The 22,605-nt window shown below is 35.7% G+C and overlaps 1 protein-coding gene across 2 annotated transcripts in view; it reads left to right on the top strand.

Annotated features, from left to right (window-relative positions):
• Positions 1-22,605, top strand: part of NEDD4 (NEDD4 E3 ubiquitin protein ligase) — a 65,469-nt gene that overhangs the window by 2,636 nt on the left and 40,228 nt on the right. The gene's annotated exons all lie outside the window — the stretch shown is intronic.

The following is a 22,605-nucleotide window of genomic DNA, read 5'->3' on the forward strand; positions in this document are numbered from 1 at the left end:
TTAAGTAATTGCTAGTTTATTTTCTTTCTCTTGAAATCTGGTAAATATAGTCATTGTTAGCAATGCCCAGATGTTAATATAAACAACTAGTTTACTGAGGATGAAAAAAAGATCAAATTTCAAATTCCAATCTATGTTTTAGAATATTTAATTCCCTTAGAAAACTTTTCTAAAACCAGCTTTTGGGAGATTATAATCCAGTTAACTGTTTTCTCCCCAGAAAAAAGAGACACTTTAAAGAAACATTAATAGTTTGCTAATTGCATTAATGTTACTTGTAAATTTATATTACTTAATGAAACAATTAACATGAAAGGAATAATTAACCTAGAAATATTCATAGAAATATCCTTAAAATAGTTGATTTTGTGGTAATATTATAGTTTATTGTTATTGATGCTTTTCAAAAGGGTATTTTAAATGTATTTTTAATGAAATTTGAATTAAATGCCTTTTGCATTACTAAAAATATACATTTTTATTTGTTTTATTTATACTTAGGTAATCTAACTTAAATTTTTTGTGTGTGACAATCAAATGTCTGCCTTTGGGAAGATTCTATTTTTTGGTAGTTTATTGGATTATGTAGTTCAGAAGTGTACAGTTTGCTAAAGAGCTTTAAATTCTCCCCCCTCTTTTAATGTTTATTAGACAACTCTTTATAAAGTATTATAAATAATATAGTGACAGTTAAATTCAATTTATAGTAGATCTAAATTGATCTATTGATAAGTAGTAAATTAAGGTCTTATTTTATGAGGAAGATTCTATTGTTGCTTTTTCTAAACATATCAGTGGCAACAATAATGGGTTTTAGAAATAATCCTGTGTTTATCAATAATTATATATTAATCTAATTATAGTGGTATATTGTAACTCATTTATAAATAAACAGCTCCAAAAATATTTCCCATGACTCCAGTTAGTCTGGGTTAGTATTCTGATATGCTGAGTCTGGATTCACATTTAACAAGTTGATATTAGAGTAGGATTTAGTAATGTCAGCTATCTGTACCAAGCAGCCGTGAAATTAAATCACTGCTTTGGTCAGAGACCCTGATTTCTAAAGCACTGAGAGGTCTACAGATTCTTTTCTTATGTATTTAGCTACCAGTCACTAGCATATAAAATTAAGTTTCTAGCTCTCTACACTGAGCAGCTCATTAATGACTAATTTTTAAAATCTGGTGAGAGCTTTTACCTGAATCTGGGACACAGGCTGTGTTCTGTGTTTACAACTTAAAATGAAGATGGGACTTTGTAGTCTACATGATAATGTTTATTTCAGGCATAGCAAAGAACATAACAATAGCTGGCCTATGCTTATTATATATGCCTTTTGAAATACAATATTACTTTTGTAAAGGCTATATAATGACTTTTAATGTGAAAATAAATATTTGAGGTTTTAACATTTTAATATTTTGTCAGAAATAGGTTAAAGAACTAAGATACTTATACAGTTAAAAAAATTATTACTATTCAGATTTCTAAAATCTGCATAGAAGTTAATTTTATTATTTTATTTTTCCCTCTCTGTTGTTTCCTGAATCTCCTTTGTTGTTAGAATGCTCAGATTTAATTACCCAATTATTTAATGCACCTTAGCATTTTGCGCAAGCTTGTGCATGTCTTCTATTCTTCACTTATATGGCTGTTTTTATTAGAAATGTTTTTATGTTTTTTCTTTTTGTTATAAAAGTTTTTGTTTATTATCTGTTACTTAATCCTGGGTAGGTAAATTGCTTAAATCTAGTGTAATAGAACTTTAAAACATTTATGTCTCAATTATTTCAAAGCCTTTAACACTAATCTCAAGATTATATATTTCAATCTTTTCTTTATTTAGTTCTTCCTAAAATAAATATTTAAAATACTTATTTTAGTGTTCCATTATTTTCCCTGTCCTTATTTTATTAAATTTAGCAGAATATTTAAAGACATTTGGTTAAATTTATTTTTAATAGCACCTAATCTTTCCTATAATAACCAATATGACTTATAAATATCGACTCTAAACTGATGTAACAATGACCATTTTTAGAAATTTGATGAAAAATGTATACTTGTGTGTATATATATATTTCTTAGAGCTGAGGAATCATTAATTTCAGAGAGGTTCAGAGAGCTGAATTGTTTGCTTGGACATACTATGCTCTGTAGATGTGCCATCTTTAATTCATTTATCCAGCACACATTTGAGTGCCAGGCACTGTCCCAACCACTGCGAATAAAAGATGAGTGAAATACAGTCTCTATTCAGGGGAGCTCCTAGTAATAGGAGCTCTGGTAATAAGGACACACTGGTAAACAAACAAAAAAAAAATTTCAGTCTGTTTTGTGATATGCTAAAATAGAAGTGTGTATAAGAAAGTGAGAAAGATGTGACAATATTTTTCTAGAGGAGAGGACTTGGTTGGTAGAGGAAGGCTTCACAGAGGAGGTGACATTTGAGCTGCATCTTGATGAGTGACTTGGAGTTCACCAGGCAGAGAAATTAAGAAGGATATTCTGGGGCAGAGATTCTCAATCTCAGCACTGTTAACATTTTGGGCAGGATACCTCTTTGTAGGGGGAGGCTGCAGGATGTTTAGCAGCATCCCTGGCCTCTACCTGCTGGATACAAGTAACATCCCTCTCCCCCACCGTGACAATCAAGAAAAAGTCTCCAGACATTGCCAAGTGTCCCCTCAGGGGCAAAATTGGCTCCTGTTGAGAATCACTGTTTTAAGCAGGAGCAGCAGCACATGCAAGGCTAGAGATGTGAAAGAATGTCACCCTGTATACGGTGGAGTGCAGCTAAAACACAGAGTGGCCTAGGGATGTGGGAGGAGCTGATGGTGGCAGTAGGTTGGAATCCCATTAGACCTGCCACCTCATGCTAAAGACAGAGTAGCGTATCTCCTGCTAATACACAGTGGTTAGGCAATGGCAGTCTTTGAGAGTGTAAATTGTTCATTTTTATGTTTTTGAACTATACATTTTCATGACACCATGTATTATAAATGAATCAAGGTTTTCTTAACTTAGACAACTGGGTGAATGGTGATGTCATGAACTAAGGTAGGGAATTCAGGAGAAGGGGCCAGATTGGGAGGGTGAAGAAGCAATCACAGACTGTTAAGTTTGTGTGCCTGCGATTCTGCCCTGGTCATATGCTGGCACGTAGGATGGTTGGAGAGACAGGACCAGTGCTCGGGAGAGAGCTGAGGCTGCAAGTGCAGATTGGGAGTATAGCAGAGCCTCAGGTAAAGATGAACCCATCTAGAGAAAGCATACAGTGAGATGGATAAATTGGAATTCCGGGGAGCACCAACTTTGGTGAGGTGATGGAAGAAGAGATAAAGCGGAGACTAAGGAAGGACTATTAGAGAGGCCAGGAGAGCATGGCATCGTGGGGTAGAGGGAAGGGAAGGAGGAAAGCATGCAGTGTCACAGAGAATTTTAGTATCCACCAGATATGGCAATTAGGAGGTCCTTCAGCAGAGGCTCAGGAGGAGGTGGGGTTGAAAGGCAGGTTGAAGAAAGAATGAAACAGAAAGAGTCAATGTAGGTTGCTCGCTGAATGTCATAAAATAAGTGTGAGATAGCTTAGGCAAGGTATATTTAATGATTGCTATATAGAAGACACAGTTTAACCTGGTATATAAGATGTATATGGTGTATAAGACAAACTCCCTCTCAACAAGGAGAGTACAGTCTCTTTCCCAAATGCAAAAACAAAAACAGGTTGTAGCCCTCTGTTCTTTCACCTTGGAACTACAGAATAAGTGAGTGTGGGCAGTGAAAACTGAAATGGAGATTCAGCAATATGAAATGAGAAGTGAGAATCTGAAACTACTTATGACTATCACCACTCATTTTGGACAGCATTATTCTAACTTTCTCAATCCCCTGCTACCACCAAAAATGAGACAAAACAAAATAGAGCTTCCGTGTAGAAAACAAGTCAGTGTTTTAAGGCCTATTCCTAGGAAATACTTGGCAAATAAGTAACTGCCTCTGTCACTGGCTTCTTCCAGGATATGGAGCCCACCATGTGCTCACTGCTGTAAGCCCTCGCCTTCTGGATCCAGTCTCCCTTCCCGTCACGGATGGCAGGGGAGCAAGATGGACTAGGGAGCTGTTTTGGCAAAGGGGGCTTGGCACAGGCTCTGGGCACAGCCGGGCAACAGGTTGAGGTCGGGAAGGTAGTCAGCAGAAAGAGCAAATGAGTGCTGGGAAAGGGAACCAATGGTCTTGTCAGCATATCCGGGAAATATCTGAACTATTGCTCAAGTGTCTGGTTCAGTATTCTTTGTTTGCCCTTGTGTGAAATTGGGAGTCTATGGTCAGATGAAGACAAATACTTAGAGATATAAGGAAAAAATTACAAAACAAGGGGTGAGCAGATCTGTCCCAGTTCAGTGAGCTGTTTTGGGGGAGGCTCTCAACATGGGAGCAGTTGTTGAAAAACAATTTTGCCTTTGCTAAGATTTAACCAAACTATTGGGATATCACAAGAGCAGCAGATCTGAGAGCCTGGAAGGGCAGGCCGCCCACATGTCTGTATACCTTGTAGCTCAATTCCTGGACCAGTCACAGCAAAGAGCACCTTGAACGAGTGAATCCATGACATTTCTAGTTAGACTCTAGAGTATCTGGGGGTGAGGGGAGGGAACAATTAGGGCTTCTCTTGACTTACTGGTATTATAAAACCACAATACTCTAAAACATTTTGATTGGCCTTAATAGAAAACTATATTACTGAGCAAAAAGAAATTAACCTCAAGGATATTGGTAGTATAATGGACATTTTTAAGTACAGTTCATTAAGTACAGAAACATTCTTAACAGAATTTTAATCTTTTGCCCCTTTATAAAAGCTGAGAAGATAACACTTTATGATATAGCTAAAATAATATTGATATTCATATTATATATCATATTAATGTTCAGGATTACTTCCCTTTTTTCTTTTCTGTCAAATTTTTGTTTGTAGGATGCCTTCTAATGCTTTATTAAGTATCGCAATTGGAGAATGGCTTATTAAGATGTCAGACCAGTGATTTTCAAATTTTCATGTGCATGTAAATAACATGGAGATCGTATTAAAATGTAGATTTTGGTTCAGTAGGTCTGAGGTGGGGCCTGAGATTTCTGTATTTCTAACGAGCTACCAGATCGTACCAATGCTGCTAATTCCCCAAACGCACTTTGAGAATTGAGAATTAAGACCATTCTTTCATGAGAATAGTAATATAGTTCACAGTTGAAACGTCAAGTGAGTCCCTGAAATGCCATTATAATGAATAACTGATTAAAAACATATATCTTAATACTTCAGATACCAGATGTACATGCAGCAGAAAAAAGTTAAAGATTGGGAATATGTAATAGAAATAGGCAAGGAGGCAAGCAAGTGTAAATTCTCTAGAATTGAATAGAGAATGGTAATCTTTTCTGAGCTCTAATTTACTAAACTATAATTCCCTAAATCAGGGACTTTTTGTCTTGTTCACTCTTATATCCTCAGTACATAGAACAGTGCCTAGCTCAAAATAGTCACTCAATAAATATTTATTAAATGAATGGATAAATGCAGGGACCCTTGGGAATAGGGCAGAAATGACTACGGGATCCTGATAGGTGAGGGTGACCAGACAGCCTTGCACAAACAGATAACCAAACTAGGATATTTCAGTGACGACTGTGACGACGAGTGGAAGCTGCTCGATGCTTCATCTTTTGCATGGAAGAGTGGCACTCTTAAATGAATACCTTGTCCCTGGGGTGCATGCCAGTGGAATATTATGATCGTGACTCAAGGATTAGTTTCCACAGTGGAGTCTGATTCATAGCCTACATATTCCACTAACTGGTACCGTAGAACTGTGTGTCTGGATGGAGGCTCGGATCAAGTTTTCTGAAAAGAAAGTTGAATGAGGAAAGACTTTTAAGGGTATTTAAACAAAGGCCATTTGACTGACTTTAAATTTATCATTGTCTAATGTTAACATGGCTTCCCTCTAGACTTGATGGAAAAGCTGGGATTCTCAGAGTAGTTACTGGAGTTTTAAGTGACTGTTTTAGCTAAGAATGACCTTTACTTTTGTACCAAGGCTGAGAGACTGAACCCTCTTAAGGAGTCACAGAGCTTAATGGAAACTCAAGTCGTCTTCAAAGCAAATGAGTTTAACAAGTATTTATCAGAAATAGAATACGTGCCTGCCATAAGTGGCAAATAGTCTTCCTGGATTTGAAGAGTTTATAATTGAAGTGAAAAGACAGCATAATCCATAGAAAACAACCAGAAAACAATACTATAATATATGGTGATATCCATATCCCTACGCCAGGCAGGCAGACACCTAAACATTGAGATATATAATTGCCTGTATGATTTTTAATAAATTTTCATTTTTATCGAGGTAACATATGTGCCTATTTTAAAAGTCAATTGTCATTTCATTGAAGAGTTTCTTTCGTTTTGTCTATGTTCTCTCTTCCTAGAATTCTTATTAGCCAAAGTTTGCACTTCCGGGATTGATCTCTCCTATATTCTGTTTCTTTGCCTCCTTATTTTACATCCTGGAAGATTTTTTCTGAGTTTCTCCTTCTCTTTAATTTTAAAATTTTGGTAATTTTTAATTTATAAGCTTCTTTCTTATTTTCTGATGATTCCCTATTCCTAACATCCTGCTTTGTTTTATAAATACAATCTCTTATTTCTCTGAGAATATTTTACTTTAGGCTTTGTTTTGGTTTTTTTTTTTTTTTTAACTTTTAAAATTTTATTTTCTTTTTTTTTTTTAAGAAACAAAAGTATGCTGTATCTTTTTTTTTTTTTTAAAAACAACAGTTTCATATTTTTTTTCCCCACCCCCCCCTTTCCCGAGTCAGCACCTTCAAGTGTTACCACTCCCCAAACGGTGCGCAATGCACTCATTGTGTAGGCATACCCCCATCCCCTCCCCCACCCCCCACCTCAGTCTGATGTCCAATTGGTGTCGTTCCCAGATTTGTATTTAGGTGATGTTCAGGGAAACCAATTTTCTGGTGAGTACATGTGATGCTTGTTTTTCCATTCTTGGGATACTTCACTTAATATAATGGGTTCCAACTCTGTCCAGGAGAATCATAGAGATGTCGTATCTTCATCATTCCTTATAGCTGAGTAATATTCCATGGTATACATATACCACAGCTTACTAATCCAATCATGTATTGATGGGCATTTGGGTTGTTTCCACATCTTTGCTATTGTGAATTGTGCTGCTATAAACATTTGGGTACATGTGTCTTTGTTACAGAATGACCTTTTTTCCTTTGGATATATGCCCAGTAATGGGATTGCTGGGTCAAATGGCAGGTCTACTTGAATCTGTTTAAGATACCTCCATAATGCTTTCCACAGGGGTTGCACTAGTTTGCAGTCCCACCAGCAGTGTATTAGTGTTCCTGTCTCTCCACACCCACGCCAACATGTGTTGTTTTGGGTTTTTTTGATAAAGGCCATTCTCACTGGGGTTAAGTAATATCTCATTGTGGTTTTGATTTGCATTTCCCTGATGATTAGAGATGTTGAACACTTTTTCATATGTTTGTTAGCCATTTTTATATCTTCTTTTGAAAAATTTCTATTCATGTCCTTTGCCCACTTTTTGATAGGGTTGCTTGATTTTTTCTTGCTGATTTTCCTGAGTTCTAAATAGATTCTTGTTATCAGTCCTTTATCTCATGTGTAGTATGCAAAAATTTTTTCCCATTCTGTAGGTGGTCTGTTTATTCTCTGGACTGTTTCTTTGGCTGTGCAGAAGCTTTTTAATTTAATCATGTCCCATTCATTAATTTTTGTTGCTGCTGTGATTGCCTTGGGGGTCTTCTTCATAAATTCTTTGCCTAGGCCAATGTCTGTAAGAGTCTTTCCTACATTTTCTTCTAGAATTCTGATTGTATCACGCCTAAGGTTTAAGTCTGTTATCCACCGTGATTTGATTTTTGTGAGAGGTGAAAGCTGTGGGTCCTGTTTCAGTCTTCTACAAGTGGCTAACCAATTCTCCCAGCACCATTTATTGAATAGGGATTCTTGTCCCCAGAGTATATTCTTTCCCGCTTTGTCTGTTTTGGTTTTTAAGTTTTGTTCTGGGTCCTACATTATCTCTGGTTCCTATTGGTCCCTTTGCTGTTTTATTGTTATTTATTTCTCTTTATTAATAGACAGGTATCTGTTGTTCATATTTGAGAGTGAGTTTTCTTCCAGGTATTTGTTGTTCATATTTGAGAGTGAGTCACTATGAACTTGCCTAGAGGTTCTGTAATGAGGTGGGGCTTTTTAACTGGTGGGCTTCACTGCTGGGAGACCTCCAACTGTCAGTATCATTTCTGTGAGGTCAGTTTGTTTCTCCAAAGGAGAAACTTCCAATCATTGCCCAGTTATGTTTTACAACTGTGGTTAGTGATAAACTGGGAGTAAAGGTGATTCCTTTCTTTAGGTTCAGCAACTGAGTTAATGCAGGGTAAACCATGTCTTAAAAGTAACATTTACTTACTGAATTCTTAAGGTGCTGATGATAATTTAATTCATTTACAATAAATGAGATGCCTGATTTTCATACCTGTTGTCTGACATACCTTGTATATATTCTAGACACATGTACTCCTACAAAGACTAAATTAAATATTCACTATAATAGAAAATGTTGTTTCCTTAACATAGTTCTCAACTTTTTACATTCTTGGCAATACATTGAAGTGTAAATAAGCATGTCTGTCATTCAGAGGAAGAGAATTAACTTACTAAAAATGTGTTTGGGACTAGAATAAGGAGGAAGAGACCATAGTGGCCTAGTGATAGAGTTTAATATTGGATGTTCACTGACACTGAGATTTGAAACCTCAACTATGATTTTTAACTTAGAGAAAATCTTAATATATCCTTTTTAAACTCTTTATATCTGTGAAAATTTAAAGCAGGTAACATATTTTGTATGCCATATTTCAAAAAACTCTGAGATAGTGATTATCTCCATGTTAGAAATAAAGCTCAGAAAAGTTAAAATGCCCTTCTCAAGAGCTTAGATCTATTAAATGTCATATTTGGACCAAAACTCAGCTCTATATGTATTCTACACCACCTTTCTACTCTACAACTAGCCAACGGACCTTTATCCTGCAGTAGTATCCTATAGGATAAAGCTGCTTGGGGAAGGTTATTTTGGTTAAAATAGCATCAGAAAGGGGGAAAAAGTGGTCTAAAGGAAAAATTCCATTTGGAATTACAGTCTGACTATAATCTGGTGAATAATTTTTATATTCTGAAGAACATATAGTCTAAGTTGTGTTCCTTTTTACTCTCATTGTTGAGTGAAAACTAAGTTTAGAAGTTATTATTTAACATGTTACTAGAGAATCAGTTTCTCATTTAATTATTTATTTTTCTTTTCTTATGATTTGTGACCCAATAAGACTTATAATTACTTTGTTCTTTCTGATGACTTTTATTGATTAAATAACACATAGTGTGTGTTTTACCTCCTGTAACACTTTGAATTTCATCCTCATGTTCTTTTTCTTCAATAAATGTTATAAACTACCTACAACATTATAAGCTACCTATTCTTCTTTTTCAAATGTTTTAAAACCTTTTATTATGGAAAATTTCAAATACAAACAAAAATAGAATAATGCAATGAACCTCATGTGTGCCTCACTCAGTTTTAAAAAATATCAACATTTTGTTAATCATTTCATCCATCTCCTTTCTTCTTTTTTTTCTGGAAACTTTAAAAACAAAACCTTATGCATCATATTTTACTCATAAATACTTTATGCATCTGTGATGGATAGGTACTTTTTACCTATATAAAGCCACTATGCAACTATAATAACATTTAACAAAACTAACAGTAATTCTAAGCTATTTTGACTGTATCTATCTCTAAGTCATCTAGGTCATTTTTTATTCACTAAGCTCAAGATGGGCACATGCTTCTTTGACTTGTGTCTATGTAATTCTTCATCTATTTTATGCTGTTCACATCACTTTGGGGCTGAACATGTCAATTACTTGCCATAGGATTTTCTGCTTTTTAAATCAGATAACTTTTGATAACATATTTGTTACTAATAATTGAGGTTTTTCCTTTGGAACCTAAAACTAAGAGGTTCGAGTTCAGACTTGGAATTTATCACCTAATCACACCTTATCTCTGCCTTAATCACCACAGTGTGTTTGGCGTTCAAACATCTGGACTACTACCTTCCTCATTCCTGGGCAGAGGTAAAAATGTACTCTATATTTGAGTAGTTGCATTGATCCTCTTATAGCTTCTTCAGGTCTTAATTAATGTACCATGATCTTTGCTTTAGAGTCTTGGAAGAAGTGCTTCCCCAGATTTGTAGGCTGCATATTTTTGCATGACCTTTTAATGACATGTTCTTTTCATGCATTTCCTATTACTGAACTGTTAATTTGGATTCTTAATTGCATATATGATTCTGTTTGTAGATATATAAACCAGTTATTATGTTACATATCATAGCACTTTACAGTGTGCCCTCAGATATTCCCACAACAATACAAGGTAGATAATGATAGCTACTTTTTATTGAGCACCAACTATTTCCCAAACAGATTTAAAATTTCCAGTTCATAAAACAGCTCTGTAAAGTTTCCTAAATTTCCTATTTTATTATATTTTCAAAGGAATACAGGTTTTCTAAAGCCTTATTAAATCTTAAAGGCACAATTCTTTTTACTTATACTCACAAATTTTGATTACATATATTCATGGGAACAAAACTATATCGAGACAAGAGGTACTAAAGGAAGACAGAAATAAATAAGAATTATACAGCAAATTAACAGGAGAAGATAACTAGCAGGCAGAAAGTCCTATATGTGGGCCATAAGCCCCGCATAGAATGTGCAATTATTGGTAGTTTTAAAGTTAATTCTTTTGGTTTTTATCCATCATTGAAAATACTGACTCATGAAGATGATCTTATGTCATTGATAGAATCAGCTTGTAGCCATAAAATGGTAGATTTTTTTCTCTTCAGTTTATAAAGAATTCCAGATATCCCAGTAGTTAAGATACCACAGTTTTCACTAATGGCATTGTTTTCATTTAAATGAGTTTGTATGTGAAGACATTAAAATAAACACCTTATTTTGTAAAAGCCACTATTATAACTTGGTTTTTATTTTATTCTTGATCTTCAGGAATTGAATCATCTTCTAGCTGTTATCTATGTTTTTGTTTTATGTTTTAAACAAAAGATTACATTTACAAAAAGAAACATATCCTAGTGTGCCCATTTATCTTTATACTGAAATGTTTAGTTGGCCATTGTTGATAGGGTAAAAGCAAAGTAATTCAGCTATTATGGTTTTATATTTATATAGTTACTCTCTTTGGGACATACATAAAAACTCAATTTTATATGATTCATTTAAGCAACCCAATTTTGTCAGTGTGGAGAGGTTTTTAAAAAGCTTTCTTATAGCTATCCTTCCCTTTACTGAAAGTAATTATGCATTTGGCTCTTAAGATTTTTATTTTTAGCCCTTCTAAAGTTAATTTGGGTATTACTCTGGAGTATTATTTGTAAATATTATCAAACAGGTGGTAAAACCACTGAAATATATTATACTGATACCATAATTCTGAAACAAGCCAGTCAAATCTGTTGATTCACCACATATAATTTAAGTTTCCTAAGCTTCAGCAGCCTGCAGGGACCAGTGGAGACAAACTAACAATTTTAACCCAAGTTTCACTGACTTATCTTTTCTGTTCACCCAAGATCCCAAGCAACTATAACATGCTCTTCAGTATTTCTGGGTTCCCAAAGGATGGCTCCCACACACTCTTGACAAATCCAGTCCTGTCAAGCTGCATTTCCAGGCACGTGCAGTACTGGATCATTGTCACTTTTGGGTACTGCTGCGTCCCACTGGGGTGTGGTTCTCCCTTCTTTCCTTAGGATGGGTTCTTTCCCCAAAGCATCCTAAAAAAGCTTAGCTCAACCTTTCCTCAGGTAGGATGAGCCAACCTAGTTAAAAAAAGAAAAAAGTGGAATTGTGATTCTGAATACAGTGTGGTAGGGAATCAGTCAGCTCTGGAGACATGTCTGAATCCCAGGGATGGCAAGCACTAAGAATAAAATCTGCAAGCCAGAAAGTACTGTTTTACTTAAAAATTTCCTAAAATGCCACTGTCCAATATAGTAGCCGAAGCCACATGTGGCCAATGAGGTCTAAATTAATTTAAATTATATCAGATTTAATATTCAGAACCCGCTTTGCACTAGATACATTTCAAATGCTGAATAGCTACATGTGATTGGTGGCACCTGCATGGGACAGCACAGATACAGAACATTTCCATTATTGCAGAAAGTTCTGTCAGATAGGATTCCTCTAGAACATTAGGTTTGCAGCCACAGGGCACTGATGCTCCTGCAACTCTGACAATGCTCCAGTGTAGGAGGAAGGCTCCTATAGCTGCAGTATTTGGTGCTTGTGGCTGAAGGAGTGGAGCCACGTCCCAATAGCCTTATTTTTCTCCACTGGTACCTGCCTTAATATTTAAGCAAGAAAAATGTTGGTTTTAAAGGGATCCATTGAGTTCTTATTTTCTTAAACAACAGTAACCCACTTCCTTTTTTTTTTTTTTCCTGTTTTCATTGATACATTATATTCTTCAGTAAAAATTACATGAGTTTTTGACCCTGGGGGAAATTTTAAAAGCTGTTTATAGATCAGCTAAACTTACATTTGATCAGAAAACCAGGTAATCAAATTATAAGAATAATCAATTTCTAATTCTGACTTTTTAAAAAAAATTGAGAAACGGCTATTCATTTCAAAAAGTAAAAATTGTTAGAGAAAACATTTTTTTTCTGCCACTACCTAAAGTAGTCTCGTACCAAGGTTTACAAAAAAGAGAGAGAGAAAGAGAAAAAGAAGAAAAGCTACTTTGGGAATTATTTGATAATTATTTTGTTTGTTTAGAAATATTCTTTGACCTTATGTACAATCTTTATACCCACTCGTGTACATTGCACTGAGAATAAATCTTTGTTTTCATAGATTACTGTGCATGATTTGTGCTTAATATTATTTGTTGATGATTAAGGAAATGACTATTGAAAATATAACAAACATATTTTGCTTTTAAAATGTCTTTTGTTGTGAAATACAAAGATTAGAAGACATTATCCCAATATTTTGATGGGGCAATCTAGGCAAGGAAGACAAAGAACATACAGATAAGATGGTTTGAAATTATTAAAGAAGGATCAAAGAGTTGAATAGCTTCAGCTTTGACAAATCCTGAATTTTTGACAGTGTTCTTTACACCTACTAATGCTAGTGCTGTTTAATACACAGAAAAAAAATTTAGTGTGAAGTTCAGTAGTTTATAAATTTCAGATTCAGTAACCTTTAAGGATGATTATAACTGGAATCTGGAGCAATAAATCTAACGACCTAATGATGAGCTAAATAATGACTTCCTATATGTGCAGTATGTTGCTGGGCCTTTCACCATGCGGAAAAGCTTAGGAATTGTTTTTAACCTTCCTTTTTAAACATTGTTTAAACGTTCTTATATATAAACTATGAAATGGGGTAGTTTTATCTGAATCTAAATCCACTTGAGTTGTGCATTTCACCTCTCATGGATGTATTTTAATTTTGGGGTAGTATCAATAGAATTAGGGCTTAATATCGTCGAACTTGAACAATAGAGATTCATGTAAAATATTCTGATCTGTCAAACTTTACCAACTCTGTGCAGATTCCAAGTGGTGGATTCCTTATGCCAAGGATGGGAGTGTGGCTCGTGGCCACTAGAGGGCAGGAGAGGTCAGGAACAGCTGGGGACAGCCGGGGACAAGTGTGTAGGGGAAAGCTTGGGCCACTCTGTAAGGAAGACAACTTCCCACAACTTGAAGAAAGCATAGTTCAGTCCCTGCAGCAGGAAAGCCAAGAAATGATCTGGAAACATAAGGCATAGTCAGAGCTGTGAAAAACATGGGCAGGGAATCAATAATCCAGTGTCAGGCTCAAACATTACCAGTTATCAAACTGGTGGCAGAAAGCTAAAGTCAAGGCCAGGTTGAAGAAGGCAGTCAGATTGCAGGGATTTGAGCAGGTCATTTAACCCTTACGATTATTGCTCCAACTCTGTGGAACATACTGACCCTTTGGAAAAGGGCAAATGGAACTTAAAAAGTCTAGTGCCGGAAAAGTCAAGGGAAATCTGGTATCATCTACTTCTGATATTGTAGCGTTTCCTGTCACAATTCCTGATTTATTTTCATAACGGTAGAACCATTACTATTTTCTTCTTGGTAAATTCCCTCCACATCACAGAGTACTTCCTCAGGTCTAAATAGCTAGTTTTTACAAAGGAGGGATTAACTGAGACAGAGATGATACAGCACCATAAAGTCATGCCATTTCAATTAAAAAAAAAAACTAATTTAGAATTTATCTCTCAGCCAGGCACGGTGGCTCACGCCTGTAATCCTAGCACTCTGGGAGGCCAAGGCGGGTGGATCACTTGAGGTCAGGAGTTCGAGACCAGCCTGAGCAAGAGCGAGACCCCCATCTCTACTAAAAATAGAAAGAAATTATCTGGCCAACTAAAATATATATAGAAAAAATTAGCCGGGCATGGTGGCGCATGCCTGTAGTCTCAGCTACTCGGGAGGCTGAGGCAATAGGATCGCTTAAGCCCAGGAGTTTGAGGTTGCTGTGAGCACTCACTCTAGCCCGGGCAACAAAGCAAGACTCTGTCTCAAAAAAAAAAAAAGAATTTATCTCTCAGTATTAAATATCTATAAAAGCAAGACGCATTGGGATATAACAAAGAACAAAGTTTTCCTTCATCCCTGTCTTATATACATCCATGAAATTTTGTGCTTTTCCTTTATAATTTTTACACATGATTTAGTTATATGTGCATATTTGTCAACCATGCAAGACTGTAGACTCCATGATATCAGAAACATCCTTCCACACTTAGCACAGAGCCTAGCTATAGAAGCCTGTCACTAACATTTGTTGACCTGAAGGAATTTACCATGTAGTTGGAGTGGAAGAGAACACATGTTAAATAGATACAAGGTGAAGGAGAATTACAGAGTAGGAAATTAGCAATTTAGTCTCATCAGGAAAATTTTCATTAAAATGCATTGAGCTGGGCCTCATAAGCAGATAGGATTTATACAGGCAGAGATGAGAAAGAAACTTTCCAGGAAGAGGGTGCAGAGTGAGTTTGAGATGGCAAAATATAGGATTTTTTTCAGCTATTAAGGAGGCTTATATTAACAGATAAGGCTGCAAGGTGGATTGGAAAAACAAACGCAGAGGGCCTAGAATCCCAGGCTAAGAAATGTATGGCTTTTCCTCTGGACCAGTATTTTTGAAATGTGTTCCTCACCAGTCTACAAAATACCTCATATAAAACCTATCCCATCGACAAATAAGTTTGTATAATGCCACGTGCTGTATCTTGGAATATCACAATGCACAGTGGTAAATCTAACTTCTTAAAGTCCTGCAGGAAATAAACTTTTGATCTTGGTTTAACCAAGTATCCCAATTATATGACCATCTTTAGATGTCCTGCTCGTTTATCATCAGCTGTGAACAATCGTTTACTCTTCCTGGTTTTCTCCAAGAATTGAATAGAGTGGTGGTTCTCAAGGTGAGAACTTGCAAGAACCGCAAATTCTCAGGTCCCATCCCAGATCTAACAAATCAGAAATTCTGGCCTAGTGATCTGTCTTTAAAAAGCCTACCAGGTGATTCTGACACACACTCAAGTTCAACCTGAATCTTGCAACTCTATGTTGGAAGCAGAAGCTTCTAGCCTACCTTTCTCACCTACTGCAGCTTTCCTTTATCCACTTCAAGTCATGGTCTTCTGCTTACCCATTTTAAAGTTCATCTTTTCACAGTTGCTTGTTTTTAAATTAAATATCCGAGATTTTACACAGCTCCACTCTTTGGTTTCTTAGAATTGAAGTCACTGTATCTTCTGCAACAGTGGCAGCCATCTACGAATTTAGTTTCTGATTTAAACTGCACAGAGAATTCTCCAGAGAATATTAGCTTCCATCTCTTCAAAAGTTTACCTTTTTCTTTCCTTGATAGTTTGGCAGACATTTCTAGAAAGAAAACATCAGTATAATTTATTAGAGTTCAGAAGTGTGAATCTCTGTGACTATTTTCCATCAAGAGTTGAATACTTTTCTTTCTGAAAGGAAAAGCTTTATCCATTTTATCAGTATCTAGCTGTGGGCATTTCCTGGTTAAATTATAACTTTACACATTTAGTCCTCCTGTCATTTTCCTTTGTTTAGAAATATCAATTTAAAACAATGAGAGAGCTCCTCCCCTTTTTAGAGGTGGAAGGAAAGTTGAAATAAATGCAAACCCTTTTTCTCACTTTTTACAGTCATCTAGTTTAGGAACTTACAATATGAAATTGCTTCTAAAAGTGTTGGATATATTAAACTTTAACTTTGAAAATAATTACAAAGTCCTTTTCATATTCAGTACACCACCTCTGATTCCTGTTACCCCTTCTCTACTTCAGATTCCTTCTTTTCTGTAACACATTTAGAAATGGTTTATATTTTTAAATCCTCACAGTAAATTACAAATGAAACTTTAAAGCATGTAAAGATAAACTTGTCAAGGTAAATATCATCTGTTTTCACAAGTCTGTGATAATTAAAAAGTGGAGAACTCCAAAGAAACTGAAATTCAGAGGAAGATAATTCAAACTGAAACTGATTTAGAGAGTGGTCTCTCCTGACTCCCACCCCACCCCAGTCTATTAGGTAAAAATCTCTCTAAACATGTCATGGTTACTAAGAGCTGTAGAATTTTCAAGTAGTGTGAAGCTATTGTCAAAGAACAAAATAATACAGTCATCTCTTGGTGCTGCTGGGGAGAGGGCGGATTGGTTCCAGGTCCCCTGCAGCTACCAAAATTGGCAATGCTCAAGTCCCTTAAATAAAATGGTATAATATTTGCACATAACCTATATTATAGAAATAATTTTTGTACTGTATTTTTTGGTATTATTTTTCATTGTTTTTTTTTTCCAAATATTTTCAATCCCTGTTTGGTTGAATCCACAGATGCAAAACCTGTGGATACAGAGGGCTGACTGTACAATTTGTGTCTGATAGTCAGTTCTACCAGATAGGCTGGGCACTGAGCTAATCACAAGCTTGGGACATTGAATGTCACTTTATGCAAAGATACCCAGTTCACATAGCACTATGATTTTATAGCACACATCAGATTAAACTGTTTACCTATACCATTTCACCCTTGGCATACTAAAAAATTAAATCAACAAATCTTGAACTTCTAGAAAAATGTTTAAAATAAGCAGGTCATAGTATACAGCAAGTCTATAAGTAAGTACGAAAGCAGAAGCTATACAAATGCAGTTTGATTTAATAAAATTGGCTTACCTTAGAAAACAGTTAAATTTTCAATGGTTTTAATAATCCTTTTTTCTATCTATCTATATTTAGTATGTAGTATGAGTCCATATAGTATGGATTGGATTTTGAGAGGAAGGGTGTTCATTCATTCATTTAAAGACAGGGTTTTGCTCTGTTGTCCAGACTGGAGTGGAGTACAGTGGTATGTTCATATAGCCCACTGCAACCTCCAACTCCTGGGCTCAAGCAATTCTCCCACCTCAGCCTCCTGAGTAGCTAGGCATGCATGCTACCATGGCTGGCCAATTTTTTTTTTTTTTTAAAGACAAAAATCTCACTATGTTGCCCAGGCTGGTCTTGAACTCCTGGGCTCAAGTAATCTTCCCACCTTGGTCTCCCAAAATGCTGGGATAATAGGCCTGAGCCACCATGCTTGGCCAGGATATTCATTTAAAATAATGGTTTTTATAAAATCTGCAAGCAGAAAATATATGGTTACTTTATTTTTTAAATACTATAAATGATCCATTTATATGAATTCTGCTTATTTTTCTTAGAGAATCACATGTGTATCCTCTTTGTCAAAATATGTACTTTTTTTTGAGACAAAAAGTCTTGCTCTGTCACCCCACGTAGAGTGCAGCGGCGTCATCATAGCTCACTACAACCTCAAACTCTTGGGCTCAAGCAATCCTCTTGCCTCAGCCTCCTGAGTACCTGGGACTACAGGTGTGTACCACAGCGCCCAGCTAATTTTTTTATCTTTAGTAGATATTGGGGTGGCAGTTGGCTCTTGTTCAGGCTGGTCTCAAACTTCTGGCCTCAAGCAAGCTTCCTGCCTCAGCCTCCAGAGTGCTAGGATTATAGGCGTGAACCACTGCACCTGGCCCTCAAAATATCTACTTTTTATGGGTCCAAATCAAGAAAACATTTAACCTCTTAGAAGAATGAAAGTTTAAAGTCCACCTTAAAGAGGTTCTTAGATAATTTCAGTTTTAGTGTTTCAACTTCAGAATTTTTAACTCTGGTCTTTTATGATCTCTGAAGTATCTCTTGATCTCTTAGCTTAATTTAAGTAATATGATTAATTATGGCTATATGTTTATTCAATTTCTTTTCTTACTGTCTGTTCCAATTCTTTTTTTTCTTGAGAATTAGATGATCTATACAGAGAAATCATGACATTTGCACATAAAGGATTTGAAAACAGCTCTGTGAAGACAATAGTTATGGGCAATAATTAAAATATTCATACAAATGCAAGCCTCTTGATCTTGAATCTTTGATCTTGATCTTATCTTTGAGAAAAAAGTAACTTAAACTTTTATATACTTTTTGGCTCACTCAGAAAAATGTTTCCCTCTGTAGCAGCCAATCCGTCATTGAGACTTGTTTCTATTTCAGATTAGTTTACTTTAGTCTTTCTTATTCCACAAAATAAAAATTATCTTGGCTATATATGCAAAATGCAAAATGATAAATACCAGTTTATTGATTGAGGTATTGTTTATAATGGCAAAAGATTAGAAACAATCTAAATGTCTACCAATAGGAAACTAGTTAAATAAATTTTGTTATTCCTTATAATGGCATGCCATACAACCATTAAGAAGGTAACGCATCTCTATATGTACTTGATATTTGGACAAAGTATTAGAGACAATATTGATGCATAACAGTATGTCAAAGAAGACTCTGACAGGATACTCAGACATACACAAAAAAAATAACAGCTATTGCTTCTTGTAAGGACAGAGGGTAGAATTAGATCACCGGAGGCTAGGAACTCTTTTATTTCCTTTTTAATTTTGTGCCCTGTGTATGTGTTACTATGTTCTAAAATTACTTTTAAAAATCAGTTAAAAAAGTGCTGATAGCTAAGTTTGAAAACTGAAAAACTATAAACTATATTATATTTAATGTTCGTGTATAAAATTCATTTTCACTGATTAAAAAGCATGATGGAAACAAAAAGTTTGGCATTACAGCAGAAAACTTGGGCTGTATTTTTGTGTTCTGGTCGTAAAGAAGTGATTCTTCCTTTAATAATTTTTTTATACAATAGATTTACCTTGGGAAATTATTTGTAACTCAGACTTAATGTAAACTCTTTTTAAAGAAGGGATTCTGCAAAGCTGTGACACTTTAACTTAACTGTCTTTAAAATTCTGATTTTTTGTTGCATTGGATTCTCTTAAAGCAGAACATTCAGCCACTATTTATCCTTATCAAAGTTAATAAGAGTTTGTTCTCCTAAAATTAGAGCTCTATAGTTCTAATTGAAATTTTGACAAAAGTAGCAATTTGACTTTTTTAATGTACTTAAAATTGTTTTAAGAAACTGAAATTAATGTGATTAAAATATTAGAAAAAGTATTATTTACTGACTAAACTATGCCCAGTACAGATGGTCCTGTTTAAAATCACCTGGTGTTCTAAATTCTTTTTCAGATTTTCAGGCATTCTTAAATTACTTGTATTTTACCAAATGCAAATTTGTTTTATGAAGTAGGCTGCATTGCACTTCAAATATAGGAAATAACTCTTGCAAAGAAATGCTTGATATTCCGAATTTGGAACAATTTTGTTTGGCTAGGGAAATATTAATGAACATCACAGACTGACTCGCTTTCATAGGAATGAGTTTAAAACTATTCCTTTTCCTTTGTAAATGGAAAAAGAACCTCTAATTGTCCTATATTTGTAGCAACCATATGTCCCAGACTTGCCAGGGTAGTTCCCAGTTTCATATTCTCTGTCTCCTTCTGAGACCATGCATATTGATTTTTAGTTTGGAAACTTTGTTCATTCTTCAAATATCGAAAACACAGTTATTTGGAATCATTTCATTTTGTATAGAAGAAACTCATTTGAGATCATTTGCTTTAAAGAAGGAAGACAACATGTTGCAAGAAATATTTAAATTGTATTTTTATACACCAGCGGTACTTGAGACAAGGAAATTCTCACTATGTGGGATTTTCGTTCTGTACTTTTGTTCACAAAGACAACCAATGAACAAGGAACATGGAACAATAAAAACAGATGATGTCTTAGAGAGACGGGATGGGATATGTTTCTTTCCTTCAGTAACCAGCACTGCCTCTCCAATGGGGACTGAAACTATAGAAAAGATTTATAAGTTAAGAGATTTTAAGAAGTAGTCCATGACACTCCATAATGTATAATATTCCAATATTTATTGGAAGATTTTTAGTCATGGGCAGCTATTAACTAGTGGACATCACTTTGGGGTGAGCAGAGAGAATTAGTCATTTTATTGGAAGACTTCCAGGCTCCAATATCTATAGGGTTTTTTCCACTGGGTTGCTTCGTTGTTCCATATGTTAAAGCCGGTTCCCCTTGGCCCCAGGAACAGAGAGGCAGAGTCATTGAGGCTGCAAAAAGGCAAAGGAGTTTATTGGCTAGCTCGAGCTAGGGTCCAAGTCCCAGAGCACCAATGCAGTGGCCTCTCCACAAACTAGGACCCTGCCCTGGGGTAAAGGTTAAACTTTTATACTTTTCTGTATGCTAGTTTTCACATGACACGTTAGTCTGCACACGACACGTTAGTCTGCACACGACATACTAGTCTGCACACAACATACTGGTCTGCACTCCATCCCCCTTTAGTTTATTTGTTCTTTTAGAAGTGGCTGATCGCGTTGGCTCCTGATTGGTTGACTCTAAGTTTCGGGCTTTTCACGCTGGCGCCAGTTGTAGTTAACCTCATTTAGGGGAAGAGAAGGGTCTCCGACGGGGGGTGGGGGACTGTTGTTGCATACCTTCTAGTTTTTGGTTACAAGCGATACTGGGAACACACGCCCTGCACAAGCCGTTCATGCGCTGATCATGTCTTGCCCTTCTTATCTACTTAGTTGGTTGGAGGGCACCTGGACTCTCCAGCCCTTTATCAGGAAGTAACTTGCAGTTACCTCCCCGGGGCTTTATTTTCCTTTACTTTAGTGAAGCCTACCATGGCTCCACTTACGCTAAGCACTAAGCCAGCAAGCCATATATACAGAAGCAGAACTAGGCTGTTAGCTTCTCACATCCAGGAAGCCTAGCCTATCATGGAGTTACCTTTGCTCTTATCCCTGTTTTTCATTCTGATTAACTATATTTATCAAACAACTAAAAGCAAGCATAGTCACAGAAGCGAATAGCATCAGTTAGAATCAAAGAGAGCACACATTTTCCTACTATCAATTCCTGTTCTTCACATACAGGAATCTTCTTTCCCAGGAAGAGTATATTTGTCTGCCAGTATTCTAGGAGCCAAGTGAAAAAGGCATTGGAGTGGGGAGGGTACTTACTATTTGGTATTAGGACTTTCACTTACTCTCATGTCTCTCTCAGCTGTCATCTGCTCTTCCAGTCTCCCTGTTTCGTTTCTTCTCTAATTCATGTAAATGGAATCAGATAGCATGTACTCTTTTGTATCTTCTTTTTTTCATTAAACTTTTCTTTGAGATTCATCTATGTTGTTTTGTGTATCAGTCCATTTCTTTTCATTGCTGAGTAATTCTATAAAATGCATATACTGCTGAAGGACATTTGAGTTTCCAGTTGGAGCTGTTATGAATGAAATTCTATAAACATTCTTGAACAAGAATTTTAGTGGATATTTGTTTTTATTTTTCTTGGGAAAATAGCAAGGAATACAACTTCTTGGTGATAGAGTAAGACAGTTCTGATTGCTCCACATTCTGACCAATATGAGTGATTGTCAGACTTTTCGATTTTAGCCATTCTTGAGGGTTTGAAGTGCTACTGCATTATGATTTTAATTGATATTTCCCTGATGACTAATAGTGGTTAGCATCTTTTCATGTACTTAGTGCAATTTCTTTTTTCAAGGATTGACTTCCCTCCATTTTCTGCTTGTTTTTGGTCACTCTATTGTGCTTTCAAAATAGTTGTTTCTATATTTTGTCAGAGTATATAATCATCATCTGAAGGATTAATCTGATATATGTTAATCTACCATTACCAGAAATTGTACCACATTACTTTTTTTTTCCATTGATGCTGCATAAGATTTCCATTGATGCTGCATAGGATTAAACAAAAAACTTACATATTTTTTGTGAATGATGGCACTGTCTCATCAAAAGCTTCTAAAGGAATTAAGCATATTAC

The sequence above is a fragment of the Eulemur rufifrons genome, chromosome 2, assembly GCF_041146395.1.
Source record: "Eulemur rufifrons isolate Redbay chromosome 2, OSU_ERuf_1, whole genome shotgun sequence".
Classification (NCBI taxonomy): domain Eukaryota; kingdom Metazoa; phylum Chordata; class Mammalia; order Primates; family Lemuridae; genus Eulemur; species Eulemur rufifrons.